At 41.1% G+C, this 15,416-nt stretch overlaps 15 pseudogenes; all 15 read right to left on the reverse strand.

Moving 5' to 3' along the window:
- Nucleotides 1–684: 684 nt before the first annotated feature.
- LOC137116141 (5S ribosomal RNA) lies at nucleotides 685–803 on the reverse strand (annotated as a pseudogene).
- An 870-nt stretch (nucleotides 804–1,673) lies between these two features.
- On the reverse strand, nucleotides 1,674–1,792 carry LOC137115835 (5S ribosomal RNA; annotated as a pseudogene).
- Nucleotides 1,793–2,659: 867 nt separating this feature from the next.
- LOC137116142 (5S ribosomal RNA) lies at nucleotides 2,660–2,778 on the reverse strand (annotated as a pseudogene).
- An 857-nt stretch (nucleotides 2,779–3,635) lies between these two features.
- LOC137116005 (5S ribosomal RNA) lies at nucleotides 3,636–3,754 on the reverse strand (annotated as a pseudogene).
- Nucleotides 3,755–4,622: 868 nt separating this feature from the next.
- Nucleotides 4,623–4,741, reverse strand: LOC137116300 (5S ribosomal RNA; annotated as a pseudogene).
- An 870-nt stretch (nucleotides 4,742–5,611) lies between these two features.
- LOC137115836 (5S ribosomal RNA) lies at nucleotides 5,612–5,730 on the reverse strand (annotated as a pseudogene).
- Nucleotides 5,731–6,597: 867 nt separating this feature from the next.
- Nucleotides 6,598–6,716, reverse strand: LOC137116143 (5S ribosomal RNA; annotated as a pseudogene).
- Nucleotides 6,717–7,584: 868 nt separating this feature from the next.
- LOC137115806 (5S ribosomal RNA) lies at nucleotides 7,585–7,703 on the reverse strand (annotated as a pseudogene).
- An 868-nt stretch (nucleotides 7,704–8,571) lies between these two features.
- LOC137115837 (5S ribosomal RNA) lies at nucleotides 8,572–8,690 on the reverse strand (annotated as a pseudogene).
- Nucleotides 8,691–9,557: 867 nt separating this feature from the next.
- Nucleotides 9,558–9,676, reverse strand: LOC137116144 (5S ribosomal RNA; annotated as a pseudogene).
- Nucleotides 9,677–10,533: 857 nt separating this feature from the next.
- On the reverse strand, nucleotides 10,534–10,652 carry LOC137115956 (5S ribosomal RNA; annotated as a pseudogene).
- Nucleotides 10,653–11,509: 857 nt separating this feature from the next.
- On the reverse strand, nucleotides 11,510–11,628 carry LOC137115838 (5S ribosomal RNA; annotated as a pseudogene).
- An 867-nt stretch (nucleotides 11,629–12,495) lies between these two features.
- Nucleotides 12,496–12,614, reverse strand: LOC137116145 (5S ribosomal RNA; annotated as a pseudogene).
- An 868-nt stretch (nucleotides 12,615–13,482) lies between these two features.
- LOC137115840 (5S ribosomal RNA) lies at nucleotides 13,483–13,601 on the reverse strand (annotated as a pseudogene).
- Nucleotides 13,602–14,458: 857 nt separating this feature from the next.
- LOC137116016 (5S ribosomal RNA) lies at nucleotides 14,459–14,577 on the reverse strand (annotated as a pseudogene).
- Between the last annotated feature and the right edge of the window lie 839 nt (nucleotides 14,578–15,416).

Consider the following 15,416-nt stretch of genomic DNA (forward strand, 5'->3'; position numbering starts at 1 on the left):
CAAACCAAAATCCAGGATTGAGATGTTCCAACAGAATGATATTTATTTTAAACGAAAGAAAATGTCAAACAAAACATGACACTACAACTCAGGGCGAACCAAGGCCAACATAATAAACAAAATAAGCCATTTCCCACAGAAAGTGCTAGCTAGCCTGATAGAAATAAACAAACCAAAAGATAGTCGCTAACCCTAACTCCCTAATGTGAAAACAAGAGAAAACAATCAAAAGAAAATGGCAGTCCACCCCTACAGATTTAATACTATTTACAAAATATACAATTTATAAACAAAACCACGGCACAAAACCTAACAATTCAAAAATGCTAAATAAGATTTGGAAACCAAGAACAGCAAACAGGTGCTGCTGCCAGAAAGAGCCTCGCTAGCTGTTGGGAACCGTACTTTTAAAACTCCAGGAAGTGTAGGATGGACCAATCAGCTTCCTGTACTTCCCCCAAATCCGGCCAATCAGGCAGGGCACCTATAAGAACAAGAAAATAAAAACAACACATATGGCCAGGACCGTAACATGGTCTACTAGTAATGAAGCACGATGGTTGACAAACCAATAAAGTAGCAAAACAGCAATGAAAGAACAAAATTTGATGAAAATATAGAACAATTTCTATGAATAAATAGGCAGTAACACCAGCTTGAGCTGCCCGTAAACCCAAGCAAAAAAGCTTACAGCACCTGGTATTCCCAGGCGGTCTTCCTACCAAGTACTAACCAGGCCCGGCCCTATTTGGCTGCCGAGATCGGACGAGATCGGGCGCTTAGAGAGCGGTGTGGCCGTAACATGCATTTGATATCATCAACAGCTCTTAAAAACGCTAGAGAAGCAGAATGCATGACACTTGCTAAGAAGAAGATAAATGTGGCAAAGTACAAAGTACTATAACTGTACTGGTCTGTTACGCCCCTGTCTAGGGGGTCAGGGTGAAACATACAAAGATAAATTTGCATGTTCCCTCTCCGATCCCCAAACCAAAATCCAGGATTGAGATGTTCCAACAGAATGATATTTATTTTAAACGAAAGAAAGTGTCAAACAAAACATGACACTACAACTCAGGGCGAACCAAGGCCAACATAATAAACAAAATAAGCCATTTCCCACAGAAAGTGCTAGCTAGCCTGATAGAAAGAAACAAACCAAAAGATAGTCGCTAACCCTAACTCCCTATAATGTGAAAACAAGAGAAAACAATCAAAAGAAAAATGGCAGTCCACCCCTACAGATTTAATACTATTTACAAAATATACAATTTATAAACAAAACCACGGCACAAAACCTAACAATTCAAAAATGCTAAATAAGATTTGGAAACTAAGAACAGCAAACAGGTGCTGCTGCCAGAAAGAGCCTCGCTAGCTGTTGGGAACCGTACTTTTAAAACTCCAGGAAGTGTAGGATGGACCAATCAGCTTCCTGTACTTCCCCCAAATCCGGCCAATCAGGCAGGGCACCTATAAGAACAAGAAAATAAAAACAACACATATGGCCAGGACCGTAACATGGTCTACTAGTAATGAAGCACGATGGTTGACAAACCAATAAAGTAGCAAAACAGCAATGAAAGAACAAAATTTGATGAAAATATAGAACAATTTCTATGAATAAATAGGCAGTAACACCAGCTTGAGCTGCCCGTAAACCCAAGCAAAAAAGCTTACAGCACCTGGTATTCCCAGGCGGTCTTCCTACCAAGTACTAACCAGGCCCGGCTCTATTTGGCTGCCGAGATCGGACGAGATCGGGCGCTTAGAGAGCGGTGTGGCCGTAAGCTGCATTTGACATTATCAACAGCTCTTAAAAACGCTAGAGAAGCAGAATGCATGACACTTGCTAAGAAGAAGATAAATGTGGCAAAGTACAAAGTACTATAACTGTACTGGTCTGTTAAGCCCCTGTCTAGGGGGTCAGGGTGAAACATACAAAGATAAATTTGCATGTTCCCTCTCCGATCCTTAAACCAAAATCCAGGATTGAGATGTTCCAACAGAATGATATTTATTTTAAACGAAAGAAAGTGTCAAACAAAACATGACACTACAACTCAGGGCGAACCAAGGCCAACATAATAAACAAAATAAGCCATTTCCCACAGAAAGTGCTAGCTAGCCTGATAGAAATAAACAAACCAAAAGATAGTCGCTAACCCTAACTCCCTAATGTGAAAACAAGAGAAAACAATCAAAAGAAAATGGCAGTCCACCCCTACAGATTTAATACTATTTACAAAATATACAATTTATAAACAAAACCACGGCACAAAACCTAACAATTCAAAAATGCTAAATAAGATTTGGAAACCAAGAACAGCAAACAGGTGCTGCTGCCAGAAAGAGCCTCGCTAGCTGTTGGGAACCGTACTTTTAAAACTACAGGAAGTGTAGGATGGACCAATCAGCTTCCTGTACTTCCCCCAAATCCGGCCAATCAGGCAGGGCACCTATAAGAACAAGAAAATAAAAACAACACATATGGCCAGGACCGTAACATGGTCTACTAGTAATGAAGCACGATGGTTGACAAACCAATAAAGTAGCAAAACAGCAATGAAAGAACAAAATTTGATGAAAATATAGAACAATTTCTATGAATAAATAGGCAGTAACACCAGCTTGAGCTGCCCGTAAACCCAAGCAAAAAAGCTTACAGCACCTGGTATTCCCAGGCGGTCTTCCTACCAAGTACTAACCAGGCCCGGCCCTATTTGGCTGCCGAGATCGGACGAGATCGGGCGCTTAGAGAGCGGTGTGGCCGTAACATGCATTTGACATCATCAACAGCTCTTAAAAACGCTAGAGAAGCAGAATGCATGACACTTGCTAAGAAGAAGATAAATGTGGCAAAGTACAAAGTACTATAACTGTACTGGTCTGTTACGCCCCTGTCTAGGGGGTCAGGGTGAAACATACAAAGATAAATTTGCATGTTCCCTCTCCGATCCCCAAACCAAAATCCAGGATTGAGATGTTCCAACAGAATGATATTTATTTTAAACGAAAGAAAGTGTCAAACAAAACATGACACTACAACTCAGGGCGAACCAAGGCCAACATAATAAACAAAATAAGCCATTTCCCACAGAAAGTGCTAGCTAGCCTGATAGAAAGAAACAAACCAAAAGACAGTCGCTAACCCTAACTCCCTAATGTGAAAACAGTCCAAAGAAAATGGCAGTTCACCCCTACAGATTTAATACTATTTACAAAATATACAATTTATAAACAAAACCACGGCACAAAACCTAACAATTCAAAAATGCTAAATAAGGTTTGGAAACCAAGAACAGCAAACAGGTGCTGATGCCAGAAAGAGCCTCGCTAGCTGTTGGGAACCATACTTTTAAAACTCCAGGAAGTGTAGGATGGACCAATCAGCTTCCTGTACTGCCCCCCAATCCAGCCAATCAGGCAGGGCACCTATAAGAACAAGAAAATAAAAACAACACATATGGCCAGGACCGTAACATGGTCTACTAGTAATGAAGCACGATGGTTGGCAAACCAATAAAGTAGCAAAACAGCAATGAAAGAACAAAATTTGATGAAAATATAGAACAATTTCTATGAATAAATAGGCAGTAACACCAGCTTGTGCTGCCCGTAAACCCAAGCAAAAAAGCTTACAGCACCTGGTATTCCCAGGCGGTCTTCCTACCAAGTACTAACCAGGCCCGGCTCTATTTGGCTGTCGAGATCGGACGAGATCGGGCGCTTAGAGAGCGGTGTGGCCGTAAGCTGCATTTGATATCATCAACAGCTCTTAAAAACGCTGGAGAAGCAGAATGCATGACACTTGCTAAGAAGAAGATAAATGTGGCAAAGTACAAAGTACTATAACTGTACTGGTCTGTTACGCCCCTGTCTAGGGGGTCAGGGTGAAACATACAAAGATAAATTTGCATGTTCCCTCTCCGATCCCCAAACCAAAATCCAGGATCGAGATGTTCCAACAGAATGATATTTATTTTAAACGAAAGAAAGTGTCAAACAAAACATGACACTACAACTCAGGGCGAACCAAGGCCAACATAATAAACAAAATAAGCCATTTCCCACAGAAAGTGCTAGCTAGCCTGATAGAAAGAAACAAACCAAAAGACAGTCGCTAACCCTAACTCCCTAATGCGAAAACAAGAGAAAACAATCAAAAGAAAAATGGCAGTCCACCCCTACAGATTTAATACTATTTACAAAATATACAATTTATAAACAAAATCACGGCACAAAACCTAACAATTCAAAAATGCTAAATAAGGTTTGGAAACCAAGAACAGCAAACAGGTGCTGCTGCCAGAAAGAGCCTCGCTAGCTGTTGGGAACCGTACTTTTAAAACTCCAGGAAGTGTAGGATTGACCAATCAGCTTCCTGTACTTCCCCCAAATCCGGCCAATCAGGCAGGGCACCTATAAGAACAAGAAAATAAAAACAACACATATGGCCAGGACCGTAACATGGTCTACTAGTAATGAAGCACGATGGTTGACAAACCAATAAAGTAGCAAAACAGCAATGAAAGAACAAAATTTGTTGAAAATATAGAACAATTTCTATGAATAAATAGGCAGTAACACCAGCTTGTGCTGCCCGTAAACCCAAGCTAAAAAGCTTACAGCACCTGGTATTCCCAGGCGGTCTTCCTACCAAGTACTAACCAGGCCCGGCCGTATTTGGCTGCCGAGATCGGACGAGATCGGGCGCTCAGAGAGCGGTGTGGCCGGAAGCTGCATTTGACATCATCAACAGCTCTTAAAAACGCTGGAGAAGCAGAATGCATGACACTTGCTAAGAAGAAGATAAATGTGGCAAAGTACAAAGTACTATAACTGTACTGGTCTGTTACGCCCCTGTCTAGGGGGTCAGGGTGCAACATACAAAGATAAATTAGCATGTTCCCTCTCCGATCCCCAAACCAAAATCCAGAATCGAGATGTTCCAACAGAATGATATTTATTTTAAACGAAAGAAAGTGTCAAACAAAACATGACACTACAACTCAGGGCGAACCAAGGCCAACATAATAAACAAAATAAGCCATTTCCCACAGAAAGTGCTAGCTAGCCTGATAGAAATAAACAAACCAAAAGATAGTCGCTAACCCTAACTCCCTATAATGTGAAAACAAGAGAAAACAATCAAAAGAAAAATGGCAGTCCACCCCTACAGATTTAATACTATTTACAAAATATACAATTTATAAACAAAACCACGGCACAAAACCTAACAATTCAAAAATGCTAAATAAGATTTGGAAACTAAGAACAGCAAACAGGTGCTGCTGCCAGAAAGAGCCTCGCTAGCTGTTGGGAACCGTACTTTTAAAACTCCAGGAAGTGTAGGATGGACCAATCAGCTTCCTGTACTTCCCCCAAATCCGGCCAATCAGGCAGGGCACCTATAAGAACAAGAAAATAAAAACAACACATATGGCCAGGACCGTAACATGGTCTACTAGTAATGAAGCACGATGGTTGACAAACCAATAAAGTAGCAAAACAGCAATGAAAGAACAAAATTTGATGAAAATATAGAACAATTTCTATGAATAAATAGGCAGTAACACCAGCTTGAGCTGCCCGTAAACCCAAGCAAAAAAGCTTACAGCACCTGGTATTCCCAGGCGGTCTTCCTACCAAGTACTAACCAGGCCCGGCTCTATTTGGCTGCCGAGATCGGACGAGATCGGGCGCTTAGAGAGCGGTGTGGCCGTAAGCTGCATTTGACATTATCAACAGCTCTTAAAAACGCTAGAGAAGCAGAATGCATGACACTTGCTAAGAAGAAGATAAATGTGGCAAAGTACAAAGTACTATAACTGTACTGGTCTGTTAAGCCCCTGTCTAGGGGGTCAGGGTGAAACATACAAAGATAAATTTGCATGTTCCCTCTCCGATCCTCAAACCAAAATCCAGGATTGAGATGTTCCAACAGAATGATATTTATTTTAAACGAAAGAAAGTGTCAAACAAAACATGACACTACAACTCAGGGCGAACCAAGGCCCACATAATAAACAAAATAAGCCATTTCCCACAGAAAGTGCTAGCTAGCCTGATAGAAATAAACAAACCAAAAGATAGTCGCTAACCCTAACTCCCTAATGTGAAAACAAGAGAAAACAATCAAAAGAAAATGGCAGTCCACCCCTACAGATTTAATACTATTTACAAAATATACAATTTATAAACAAAACCACGGCACAAAACCTAACAATTCAAAAATGCTAAATAAGATTTGGAAACCAAGAACAGCAAACAGGTGCTGCTGCCAGAAAGAGCCTCACTAGCTGTTGGGAACCGTACATTTAAAACTCCAGGAAGTGTAGGATGGACCAATCAGCTTCCTGTACTTCCCCCAAATCCGGCCAATCAGGCACGGCACCTATAACAACAAGAAAATAAAAACAACACATATGGCCAGGACCGTAACATGGTTTACTAGTAATGAAGCACGATGGTTGACAAACTAATAAAGTAGCAAAACAGCAATGAAAGAACAAAATTTGATGAAAATATAGAACAATTTCTATGAATAAATAGGCAGTAACACCAGCTTGAGCTGCCCGTAAACCCAAGCAAAAAAGCTTACAGCACCTGGTATTCCCAGGCGGTCTTCCTACCAAGTACTAACCAGGCCCGGCCCTATTTGGCTGCCGAGATCGGACGAGATCGGGCGCTTAGAGAGCGGTGTGGCCGTAACATGCATTTGATATCATCAACAGCTCTTAAAAACGCTAGAGAAGCAGAATGCATGACACTTGCTAAGAAGAAGATAAATGTGGCAAAGTACAAAGTACTATAACTGTACTGGTCTGTTACGCCCCTGTCTAGGGGGTCAGGGTGAAACATACAAAGATAAATTTGCATGTTCCCTCTCCGATCCCCAAACCAAAATCCAGGATTGAGATGTTCCAACAGAATGATATTTATTTTAAACGAAAGAAAGTGTCAAACAAAACATGACACTACAACTCAGGGCGAACCAAGGCCAACATAATAAACAAAATAAGCCATTTCCCACAGAAAGTGCTAGCTAGCCTGATAGAAAGAAACAAACCAAAAGACAGTCGCTAACCCTAACTCCCTAATGCGAAAACAAGAGAAAACAATCAAAAGAAAAATGGCAGTCCACCCCTACAGATTTAATACTATTTACAAAATATACAATTTATAAACAAAATCACGGCACAAAACCTAACAATTCAAAAATGCTAAATAAGGTTTGGAAACCAAGAACAGCAAACAGGTGCTGCTGCCAGAAAGAGCCTCGCTAGCTGTTGGGAACCGTACTTTTAAAACTCCAGGAAGTGTAGGATTGACCAATCAGCTTCCTGTACTTCCCCCAAATCCGGCCAATCAGGCAGGGCACCTATAAGAACAAGAAAATAAAAACAACACATATGGCCAGGACCGTAACATGGTCTACTAGTAATGAAGCACGATGGTTGACAAACCAATAAAGTAGCAAAACAGCAATGAAAGAACAAAATTTGATGAAAATATAGAACAATTTCTATGAATAAATAGGCAGTAACACCAGCTTGTGCTGCCCGTAAACCCAAGCAAAAAAGCTTACAGCACCTGGTATTCCCAGGCGGTCTTCGTACCAAGTACTAACCAGGCCCGGCCCTATTTGGCTGCCGAGATCGGACGAGATCGGGCGCTCAGAGAGCGGTGTGGCCGGAAGCTGCATTTGACATCATCAACAGCTCTTAAAAACGCTGGAGAAGCAGAATGCATGACACTTGCTAAGAAGAAGATAAATGTGGCAAAGTACAAAGTACTATAACTGTACTGGTCTGTTACGCCCCTGTCTAGGGGGTCAGGGTGCAACATACAAAGATAAATTAGCATGTTCCCTCTCCGATCCCCAAACCAAAATCCAGAATCGAGATGTTCCAACAGAATGATATTTATTTTAAACGAAAGAAAGTGTCAAACAAAACATGACACTACAACTCAGGGCGAACCAAGGCCAACATAATAAACAAAATAAGCCATTTCCCACAGAAAGTGCTAGCTAGCCTGATAGAAATAAACAAACCAAAAGATAGTCGCTAACCCTAACTCCCTAATGTGAAAACAAGAGAAAACAATCAAAAGAAAAATGGCAGTCCACCCCTACAGATTTAATACTGTTTACAAAATATACAATTTATAAACAAAACCACGGCACAAAACCTAACAATTCAAAAATGCTAAATAAGATTTGGAAACTAAGAACAGCAAACAGGTGCTGCTGCCAGAAAGAGCCTCGCTAGCTGTTGGGAACCGTACTTTTTAAACTCCAGGAAGTGTAGGATGGACCAATCAGCTTCCTGTACTTCCCCCAAATCCGGCCAATCAGGCAGGGCACCTATAAGAACAAGAAAATAAAAACAACACATATGGCCATGACCGTAACATGGTCTACTAGTAATGAAGCACGATGGTTGACAAACCAATAAAGTAGCAAAACAGCAATGAAAGAACAAAATTTGATGAAAATATAGAACAATTTCTATGAATAAATAGGCAGTAACACCAGCTTGAGCTGCCCGTAAACCCAAGCAAAAAAGCTTACAGCACCTGGTATTCCCAGGCGGTCTTCCTACCAAGTACTAACCAGGCCCGGCTCTATTTGGCTGCCGAGATCGGACGAGATCGGGCGCTTAGAGAGCGGTGTGGCCGTAAGCTGCATTTGACATTATCAACAGCTCTTAAAAACGCTAGAGAAGCAGAATGCATGACACTTGCTAAGAAGAAGATAAATGTGGCAAAGTACAAAGTACTATAACTGTACTGGTCTGTTACGCCCCTGTCTAGGGGGTCAGGGTGAAACATACAAAGATAAATTTGCATGTTCCCTCTCCGATCCTCAAACCAAAATCCAGGATTGAGATGTTCCAACAGAATGATATTTATTTTAAACGAAAGAAAATGTCAAACAAAACATGACACTACAACTCAGGGCGAACCAAGGCCAACATAATAAACAAAATAAGCCATTTCCCACAGAAAGTGCTAGCTAGCCTGATAGAAATAAACAAACCAAAAGATAGTCGCTAACCCTAACTCCCTAATGTGAAAACAAGAGAAAACAATCAAAAGAAAATGGCAGTCCACCCCTACAGATTTAATACTATTTACAAAATATACAATTTATAAACAAAACCACGGCACAAAACCTAACAATTCAAAAATGCTAAATAAGATTTGGAAACCAAGAACAGCAAACAGGTGCTGCTGCCAGAAAGAGCCTCGCTAGCTGTTGGGAACCGTACTTTTAAAACTCCAGGAAGTGTAGGATGGACCAATCAGCTTCCTGTACTTCCCCCAAATCCGGCCAATCAGGCAGGGCACCTATAAGAACAAGAAAATAAAAACAACACATATGGCCAGGACCGTAACATGGTCTACTAGTAATGAAGCACGATGGTTGACAAACCAATAAAGTAGCAAAACAGCAATGAAAGAACAAAATTTGATGAAAATATAGAACAATTTCTATGAATAAATAGGCAGTAACACCAGCTTGAGCTGCCCGTAAACCCAAGCAAAAAAGCTTACAGCACCTGGTATTCCCAGGCGGTCTTCCTACCAAGTACTAACCAGGCCCGGCCCTATTTGGCTGCCGAGATCGGACGAGATCGGGCGCTTAGAGAGCGGTGTGGCCGTAACATGCATTTGACATCATCAACAGCTCTTAAAAACGCTAGAGAAGCAGAATGCATGACACTTGCTAAGAAGAAGATAAATGTGGCAAAGTACAAAGTACTATAACTGTACTGGTCTGTTACGCCCCTTTCTAGGGGGTCAGGGTGCAACATACAAAGATAAATTAGCATGTTCCCTCTCCGATCCCCAAACCAAAATCCAGGATCGAGATGTTCCAACAGAATGATATTTATTTTAAACGAAAGAAAGTGTCAAACAAAACATGACACTACAACTCAGGGCGAACCAAGGCCAACATAATAAACAAAATAAGCCATTTCCCACAGAAAGTGCTAGCTAGCCTGATAGAAATAAACAAACCAAAAGATAGTCGCTAACCCTAACTCCCTAATGTGAAAACAGTCCAAAGAAAATGGCAGTTCACCCCTACAGATTTAATACTATTTACAAAATATACAATTTATAAACAAAACCACGGCACAAAACCTAACAATTCAAAAATGCTAAATAAGATTTGGAAACCAAGAACAGCAAACAGGTGCTGCTGCCAGAAAGAGCCTCGCTAGCTTTTGGGAACCGTACTTTTAAAACTCCAGGAAGTGTAGGATAGACCAATCAGCATCCTGTACTTCCCCCAAATCCGGCCAATCAGGCAGGGCACCTATAAGAACAACAAAATAAAAACAACACATATGGCCAGGACCGTAACATGGTCTACTAGTAATGAAGCACGATGGTTGACAAACCAATAAAGTAGCAAAACAGCAATGAAAGAACAAAATTTGATGAAAATATAGAACAATTTCTATGAATAAATAGGCAGTAACACCAGCTTGAGCTGCCCGTAAACCCAAGCAAAAAAGCTTACAGCACCTGGTATTCCCAGGCGGTCTTCCTACCAAGTACTAACCAGGCCCGGCCCTATTTGGCTGCCGAGATCGGACGAGATCGGGCGCTTAGAGAGCGGTGTGGCCGTAAGCTGCATTTGATTTCATCAACAGCTCTTAAAAACGCTGGAGAAGCAGAATGCATGACACTTGCTAAGAACAAGATAAATGTGTCAAAGTACAAAGTACTATAACTGTACTGGTCTGTTACGCCCCTTTCTAGGGGGTGAGGGTGCAACATACAAAGATAAATTAGCATGTTCCCTCTCCGATCCCCAAACCAAAATCCAGGATCGAGATGTTCCAACAGAATGATATTTATTTTAAACGAAAGAAAGTGTCAAACAAAACATGACACTACAACTCAGGGCGAACCAAGGCCAACATAATAAACAAAATAAGCCATTTCCCACAGAAAGTGCTAGCTAGCCTGATAGAAATAAACAAACCAAAAGACAGTCGCTAACCCTAACTCCCTAATGTGAAAACAGTCCAAAGAAAATGGCAGTTCACCCCTACAGATTTAATACTATTTACAAAATATACAATTTATAAACAAAACCACGGCACAAAACCTAACAATTCAAAAATGCTAAATAAGGTTTGGAAACCAAGAACAGCAAACAGGTGCTGATGCCAGAAAGAGCCTCGCTAGCTGTTGGGAACCGTACTTTTAAAACTCCAGGAAGTGTAGGATGGACCAATCAGCTTCCTGTACTGCCCCCCAATCCGGCCAATCAGGCAGGGCACCTATAAGAACAAGAAAATAAAAACAACACATATGGCCAGGACCGTAACATGGTCTACTAGTAATGAAGCACGATGGTTGGCAAACCAATAAAGTAGCAAAACAGCAATGAAAGAACAAAATTTGATGAAAATATAGAACAATTTCTATGAATAAATAGGCAGTAACACCAGCTTGTGCTGCCTGTAAACCCAAGCAAAAAAGCTTACAGCACCTGGTATTCCCAGGCGGTCTTCCTACCAAGTACTAACCAGGCCCGGCTCTATTTGGCTGCCGAGATCGGACGAGATCGGGCGCTTAGAGAGCGGTGTGGCCGTAAGCTGCATTTGACATTATCAACAGCTCTTAAAAACGCTAGAGAAGCAGAATGCATGACACTTGCTAAGAAGAAGATAAATGTGGCAAAGTACAAAGTACTATAACTGTACTGGTCTGTTACGCCCCTGTCTAGGGGGTCAGGGTGAAACATACAAAGATAAATTTGCATGTTCCCTCTCCGATCCTCAAACCAAAATCCAGGATTGAGATGTTCCAACAGAATGATATTTATTTTAAACGAAAGAAAGTGTCAAACAAAACATGACACTACAACTCAGGGCGAACCAAGGCCAACATAATAAACAAAATAAGCCATTTCCCACAGAAAGTGCTAGCTAGCCTGATAGAAATAAACAAACCAAAAGATAGTCGCTAACCCTAACTCCCTAATGTGAAAACAAGAGAAAACAATCAAAAGAAAATGGCAGTCCACCCCTACAGATTTAATACTATTTACAAAATATACAATTTATAAACAAAACCACGGCACAAAACCTAACAATTCAAAAATGCTAAATAAGATTTGGAAACCAAGAACAGCAAACAGGTGCTGCTGCCAGAAAGAGCCTCGCTAGCTGTTGGGAACCGTACTTTTAAAACTCCAGGAAGTGTAGGATGGACCAATCAGCTTCCTGTACTTCCCCCAAATCCGGCCAATCAGGCAGGGCACCTATAAGAACAAGAAAATAAAAACAACACATATGGCCAGGACCGTAACATGGTCTACTAGTAATGAAGCACGATGGTTGGCAAACCAATAAAGTAGCAAAACAGCAATGAAAGAACAAAATTTGATGAAAATATAGAACAATTTCTATGAATAAATAGGCAGTAACACCAGCTTGAGCTGCCCGTAAACCCAAGCAAAAAAGCTTACAGCACCTGGTATTCCCAGGCGGTCTTCCTACCAAGTACTAACCAGGCCCGGCCCTATTTGGCTGCCGAGATCGGACGAGATCGGGCGCTTAGAGAGCGGTGTGGCCGTAACATGCATTTGACATCATCAACAGCTCTTAAAAACGCTAGAGAAGCAGAATGCATGACACTTGCTAAGAAGAAGATAAATGTGGCAAAGTACAAAGTACTATAACTGTACTGGTCTGTTACGCCCCTGTCTAGGGGGTCAGGGTGAAACATACAAAGATAAATTTGCATGTTCCCTCTCCGATCCCCAAACCAAAATCCAGGATTGAGATGTTCCAACAGAATGATATTTATTTTAAACGAAAGAAAGTGTCAAACAAAACATGACACTACAACTCAGGGCGAACCAAGGCCAACATAATAAACAAAATAAGCCATTTCCCACAGAAAGTGCTAGCTAGCCTGATAGAAAGAAACAAACCAAAAGACAGTCGCTAACCCTAACTCCCTAATGTGAAAACAAGAGAAAACAATCAAAAGAAAAATGGCAGTCCACCCCTACAGATTTAATACTATTTACAAAATATACAATTTATAAACAAAACCACGGCACAAAACCTAACAATTCAAAAATGCTAAATAAGGTTTGGAAACCAAGAACAGCAAACAGGTGCTGATGCCAGAAAGAGCCTCGCTAGCTGTTGGGAACCATACTTTAAAAACTCCAGGAAGTGTAGGATGGACCAATCAGCTTCCTGTACTGCCCCCCAATCCAGCCAATCAGGCAGGGCACCTATAAGAACAAGAAAATAAAAACAACACATATGGCCAGGACCGTAACATGGTCTACTAGTAATGAAGCACGATGGTTGGCAAACCAATAAAGTAGCAAAACAGCAATGAAAGATCAAAATTTGATGAAAATATAGAACAATTTCTATGAATAAATAGGCAGTAACACCAGCTTGTGCTGCCCGTAAACCCAAGCAAAAAAGCTTACAGCACCTGGTATTCCCAGGCGGTCTTCCTACCAAGTACTAACCAGGCCCGGCTCTATTTGGCTGCCGAGATCGGACGAGATCGGGCGCTTAGAGAGCGGTGTGGCCGTAAGCTGCATTTGATATCATCAACAGCTCTTAAAAACGCTGGAGAAGCAGAATGCATGACACTTGCTAAGAAGAAGATAAATGTGGCAAAGTACAAAGTACTATAACTGTACTGGTCTGTTACGCCCCTTTCTAGGGGGTCAGGGTGCAACATACAAAGATAAATTAGCATGTTCCCTCTCCGATCCCCAAACCAAAATCCAGGATCGAGATGTTCCAACAGAATGATATTTATTTTAAACGAAAGAAAGTGTCAAACAAAACATGACACTACAACTCAGGGCGAACCAAGGCCAACATAATAAACAAAATAAGCCATTTCCCACAGAAAGTGCTAGCTAGCCTGATAGAAATAAACAAACCAAAAGACAGTCGCTAACCCTAACTCCCTAATGTGAAAACAGTCCAAAGAAAATGGCAGTTCACCCCTACAGATTTAATACTATTTACAAAATATACAATTTATGAACAAAACCACTGCACAAAACCTAACAATTCAAAAATGCTAAATAAGGTTTGGAAACCAAGAACAGCAAACAGGTGCTGATGCCAGAAAGAGCCTCGCTAGCTGTTGGGAACCGTACTTTTAAAACTCCAGGAAGTGTAGGATGGACCAATCAGCTTCCTGTACTGCCCCCCAATCCGGCCATTCAGGCAGGGCACCTATAAGAACAAGAAAATAAAAACAACACATATGGCCAGGACCGTAACATGGTCTACTAGTAATGAAGCACGATGGTTGACAAACCAATAAAGTAGCAAAACAGCAATGAAAGAACAAAATTTGATGAAAATATAGAACAATTTCTATGAATAAATAGGCAGTAACACCAACTTGTGCTGCCCGTAAACCCAAGCAAAAAAGCTTACAGCACCTGGTATTCCCAGGCGGTCTTCCTACCAAGTACTAACCAGGCCCGGCCCTATTTGGCTGCCGAGATCGGACGAGATCGGGCGCTCAGAGAGCGGTGTGGCCGTAAGCTGCATTTGACATCATCAACAGCTCTTAAAAACGCTGGAGAAGCAGAATGCATGACACTTGCTAAGAAGAAGATAAATGTGGCAAAGTACAAAGTACTATAACTGTACTGGTCTGTTACGCCCCTGTCTAGGGGGTCAGGGTGCAACATACAAAGATAAATTAGCATGTTCCCTCTCCGATCCCCAAACCAAAATCCAGAATCGAGATGTTCCAACAGAATGATATTTATTTTAAACGAAAGAAAGTGTCAAACAAAACATGACACTACAACTCAGGGCGAACCAAGGCCAACATAATAAACAAAATAAGCCATTTCCCACAGAAAGTGCTAGCTAGCCTGATAGAAATAAACAAACCAAAAGATAGGCGCTAACCCTAACTCCCTAATGTGAAAACAAGAGAAAACAATCAAAAGAAAATGGCAGTCCACCCCTACAGATTTAATACTATTTACAAAATATACAATTTATAAACAAAACCACGGCACAAAACCTAACAATTCAAAAATGCTAAATAAGATTTGGAAACCAAGAACAGCAAACAGGTGCTGCTGCCAGAAAGAGCCTCGCTAGCTGTTGGGAACCGTACTTTTAAAACTCCAGGAAGTGTAGGATGGACCAATCAGCTTCCTGTACTGCCCCCCAATCCAGCCAATCAGGCAGGGCACCTATAAGAACAAGAAAATAAAAACAACACATATGGCCAGGACCGTAACATGGTCTACTAGTAATGAAGCACGATGGTTGGCAAACCAATAAAGTAGCAAAACAGCAATGAAAGAAAAAAATTTGATGAAAATATAGAACAATTTCTATGAATAAATAGGCAGTAACACCAGC

This window comes from Channa argus, unplaced genomic scaffold (assembly GCF_033026475.1).
Source record: "Channa argus isolate prfri unplaced genomic scaffold, Channa argus male v1.0 Contig030, whole genome shotgun sequence".
NCBI classification, from domain to species: Eukaryota; Metazoa; Chordata; class Actinopteri; order Anabantiformes; family Channidae; genus Channa; species Channa argus.